The 5,000-nt window shown below is 52.6% G+C and overlaps 1 non-coding gene across 1 annotated transcript in view; it reads left to right on the top strand.

The window, feature by feature from the left end:
- Positions 1–4,288: 4,288 nt before the first annotated feature.
- Positions 4,289–5,000, top strand: part of LOC126138162 (small subunit ribosomal RNA) — a 1,909-nt gene continuing 1,197 nt past the window's right edge. The window contains exon 1 of the ribosomal RNA XR_007528176.1: positions 4,289–5,000. This exon is cut by the window's right edge and continues 1,197 nt beyond it. This is a non-coding gene — a ribosomal RNA (small subunit ribosomal RNA).

Raw genomic sequence — 5,000 nt, 5'->3', positions numbered from 1 at the left:
ACTATGATAACCACACCAGGGGGTCCAATTCTAAAATAGAATATCCCACCCGTCCGACATCCACAATTGCTCAGATAAGCCACCAACACCCACACATGTCCTACACAGGGGTGCACCCAACACCACCACACTGCCTCCTGTTACGGCACAGAAACAATGGCAGGAATGAATCACACAGGTCTGCCGCTCCCTTGCCGCAACCACAGACGCGGCGCGCCTCCAGTCACGAGCGAAAAGCGCATCCTGACGAGACATAACTGCTGTGACATACTGAAGCTGCCTCAGACATTCACTTACAATGATCACTACCAACGAACCTCGGCCCCCCCCCCCCCAACACACTCTCTTACCACGTTGTGTACTGTAATCCAACCCATTTCGCACCTTAACCTAACCCATTTTGCACCTTAACTTAACCAAATTCGTAACGCAATTTGTACCGCAATGTAACGCAATGTGTACCGCAATGTAACGCAATGTGTACCGCAATGTAACGCAATGTGTACCGCAATGTACCGCAATGTGTACCGCAATGTACCGCAATGTGTACCGCAATGTGTAACGCAATGTGTAACGCAATGTGTACCGCAATGTGTACCGCAATGTGTAACGCAATGTGTACCGCAATGTGTAACGCAATGTGTACCGCAATGTGTAACGCAATGTGTACCGCAATGTAACGCAATCTGTACCGCAATGTAACGCAATTTGTACCGCAATGTAACGCAATTTGTACCGCAATGTAACGCAATTTGTACCGCAATGTAACGCAATTTGTACCGCAATGTAACGCAATTTGTACCGCAATGTAACGCAATTTGTACCGCAATGTAACGCAATTTGTACCGCAATGTAACGCAATTTGTACCGCAATGTAACGCAATTTGTACCGCAATGTAACGCAATTTGTACCGCAATGTAACGCAATTTGTACCGCAATGTAACGCAATTTCTACCTTAACCTAACCCACGTTGTGCCTTAACCTAACCCACGTTGTGCCTTAACCTAACCCACGTTGTGCCTTAACCTAACCCACGTTGTGCCTTAACCTAACCCACGTTGTGCCTTAACCTAACCCACGTTGTGCCTTAACCTAACCCACGTTGTGCCTTAACCTAACCCACGTTGTGCCTTAACCTAACCCACGTTGTGCCTTAACCTAACCCACGTTGTGCCTTAACCTAACCCACGTTGTGCCTTAACCTAACCCACGTTGTGCCTTAACCTAACCCACGTTGTGCCTTAACCTAACCCACGTTGTGCCTTAACCTAACCCACGTTGTGCCTTAACCTAACCCACGTTGTGCCTTAACCTAACCCAAGTTGTGCCTTAACCTAACCCAAGTTGTGCCTTAACCTAACCCAAGTTGTGCCTTAACCTAACCCAAGTTGTGCCTTAACCTAACCCAAGTTGTGCCTTAACCTAACCCAAGTTGTGCCTTAACCTAACCCAAGTTGTGCCTTAACCTAACCCAAGTTGTGCCTTAACCTAACCCAAGTTGTGCCTTAACCTAACCCACGTTGTGCCTTAACCTAACCCAAGTTGTGCCTTAACCTAACCCACGTTGTGCCTTAACCTAACCCACGTTGTGCCTTAACCTAACCCACGTTGTGCCTTAACCTAACCCACGTTGTGCCTTAACCTAACCCACGTTGTGCCTTAACCTAACCCACGTTGTGCCTTAACCTAACCCACGTTGTGCCTTAACCTAACCCACGTTGTGCCTTAACCTAACCCACGTTGTGCCTTAACCTAACCCACGTTGTGCCTTAACCTAACCCACGTTGTGCCTTAACCTAACCCACGTTGTGCCTTAACCTAACCCACGTTGTGCCTTAACCTAACCCACGTTGTGCCTTAACCTAACCCACGTTGTGCCTTAACCTAACCCACGTTGTGCCTTAACCTAACCCACGTTGTGCCTTAACCTAACCCACGTTGTGCCTTAACCTAACCCAAGTTGTGCCTTAACCTAACCCAAGTTGTGCCTTAACCTAACCCAAGTTGTGCCTTAACCTAACCCAAGTTGTGCCTTAACCTAACCCAAGTTGTGCCTTAACCTAACCCAAGTTGTGCCTTAACCTAACCCAAGTTGTGCCTTAACCTAACCCAAGTTGTGCCTTAACCTAACCCAAGTTGTGCCTTAACCTAACCCACGTTGTGCCTTAACCTAACCCACGTTGTGCCTTAACCTAACCCACGTTGTGCCTTAACCTAACCCACGTTGTGCCTTAACCTAACCCACGTTGTGCCTTAACCTAACCCACGTTGTGCCTTAACCTAACCCACGTTGTGCCTTAACCTAACCCACGTTGTGCCTTAACCTAACCCACGTTGTGCCTTAACCTAACCCACGTTGTGCCTTAACCTAACCCACGTTGTGCCTTAACCTAACCCACGTTGTGCCTTAACCTAACCCACGTTGTGCCTTAACCTAACCCACGTTGTGCCTTAACCTAACCCACGTTGTGCCTTAACCTAACCCAAGTTGTGCCTTAACCTAACCCACGTTGTGCCTTAACCTAACCCAAGTTGTGCCTTAACCTGCTCTGTAATTGGCATATGACACGTTACATTAATCCAGTGTTGTCTAACCACAACCCTCTGAATATAGTTCGCTACTCGCACCGCCCACCCTCTTGTGTATCGTTTCATGTTCAACACTTCGCAAGTGTTGCTTACTTTTTACATGCTCCCGCTGTACACTGTAATGTGGACGACTGCAGGATGTACATCGCCCCCACCCTCCCCCCTGCCTTCGCACGCTGGTCGTTCAGGTGCTTGCGTGTTCAATGCCCTTCGCAGCTGTTCACTGGCATTCGCATGTCGAAGCGCTCAGTCTACGTCGTGGTACGGCCTGTGTCCACTGTCCGCTGATGTCGTAAGCTTAACCCTCACATTGTACTGCACATAGGTCCGTATGTACTGCATGATACGCTGTGGCACATGTGTGACCGTACAACGACTGCGCCCAACAACAGCGAACCATACGGTCCAAATGTTGTGCACTCAGCCACGTGCCGTCTCCCCATAACAGCTACATTGCAGTGTGGTACGCCATAGAGACGTGTGGGATTAACGGACGCCCTGGATGGCGATCAGCATGAGCCGTCTGTTGATGTAGTGGCGCGTGTATTCAAACGTAGTCGTCTCTTCTCACACAGTGTGATAGCATGGTGCACCGCGTTCCACATCTGCGACATGGTACAGATGCTGGTTGACAGTCGGTCTCGTAATGGACATCGCATACGTAGGGGGCCACCTCCCACGTGTTCTCTAGTCGTGCACATTTTGTTGCGTGTATGTGGGCAGACGTAGTGTGTCGTGACACCTAACAGACAGGTATGCAATAATCGTTGCATTTGCAAACTGGGATGGACGTCTACGTTTGCTGGTGACGTTACGCAAATGAACAACTGGTAAACCCATTGTGGTGCGGTTGTTGTTGCTGGAGGTAAATCAGTAAGGGCAAATCTGTGTGTGAAGCGATACGCGGCGGTGGCTGGGTGGGACCGTCCCCGGCCGGTGAGGGGGGGCCGCCCGGCGTGCTGGCCGCGCGGTGCGTGGGCGCACGCGCTACAGCCGGCTGGTGGGGGCGCCCAGTGGCAGGCGCGCCGGCCGACGGACGCGGCAGGCGGCGCAGCTGCGCGCCGGGGCACCCTGCGCGCGGCGCCGGGCGGCCAAAGTGGGTCCTCGCGGGCCCGGTGCGAAGCGCGGTGGACATCTGCAGTGTGCTGGTCCGACTGAGGACTGTGTGCGTTGAGGATGCGCCGCCGCCCGGCACTCGGCGCCGCGACGCCGTCTGCTGCTCGGTCGCCCCAGCGGTTCTCGCTGGTGGTTTGTATCGCAGTTGTGCAGACGTGTTGGCACGTGCGCTGTGCTGGGAGAGTTCGCTTCGGCACCCACGTGGGGCCTTTGCCCTTCTGTGGCGCTGGCGTTGGAGCTGCCGGTCACCGTAGGTGGCGCGTGTTGTCTCCCGCCGGCAATGCCACGACAGCACGCTCCCGGGCCTCTGTCGGCAGCGGCAAGCTCAGTTGGGAGCACGGGTGGTCGCACCTAAAGCGTCTACTCGCCTAACTCCGGGCGATTGCGCCTCTCTCGAACCCGACCAAGTACTTAGGACGGCGCTGCGCGCCGCCGGGACCTGAGAGGGTTTCGAGGTGTATTGTGCAGGGGAGCTCAGCCTCCTCCTGTTTGCAGAATAATTGAGCGGACGCTTGCGTGTTCGCGCGGGCCCCTGGGACACACTCCCGGGCGGCCGGCTGCTCAGCTCTAGTTGACGCAGCTCCCTGGTTGATCCTGCCAGTAGTCATATGCTTGTCTCAAAGATTAAGCCATGCATGTCTCAGTACAAGCCGCATTAAGGTGAAACCGCGAATGGCTCATTAAATCAGTTATGGTTCCTTAGATCGTACCCACGTTACTTGGATAACTGTGGTAATTCTAGAGCTAATACATGCAAACAGAGTCCCGACCAGAGATGGAAGGGACGCTTTTATTAGATCAAAACCAATCGGTCGGCTCGTCCGGTCCGTTTGCCTTGGTGACTCTGAATAACTTTGGGCTGATCGCACGGTCCTCGTACTGGCGACGCATCTTTCAAATGTCTGCCTTATCAACTGTCGATGGTAGGTTCTGCGCCTACCATGGTTGTAACGGGTAACGGGGAATCAGGGTTCGATTCCGGAGAGGGAGCCTGAGAAACGGCTACCACATCCAAGGAAGGCAGCAGGCGCGCAAATTACCCACTCCCGGCACGGGGAGGTAGTGACGAAAAATAACGATACGGGACTCATCCGAGGCCCCGTAATCGGAATGAGTACACTTTAAATCCTTTAACGAGTATCTATTGGAGGGCAAGTCTGGTGCCAGCAGCCGCGGTAATTCCAGCTCCAATAGCGTATATTAAAGTTGTTGCGGTTAAAAAGCTCGTAGTTGGATTTGTGTCCCACGCTGTTGGTTCACCGCCCGTCGGTGTTTAACTGGCATGTATCGTGG

This window comes from Schistocerca cancellata, unplaced genomic scaffold (assembly GCF_023864275.1).
Source record: "Schistocerca cancellata isolate TAMUIC-IGC-003103 unplaced genomic scaffold, iqSchCanc2.1 HiC_scaffold_653, whole genome shotgun sequence".
NCBI classification, from domain to species: domain Eukaryota; kingdom Metazoa; phylum Arthropoda; class Insecta; order Orthoptera; family Acrididae; genus Schistocerca; species Schistocerca cancellata.
This window is presented reverse-complemented; position numbering and strand designations above follow the sequence as displayed.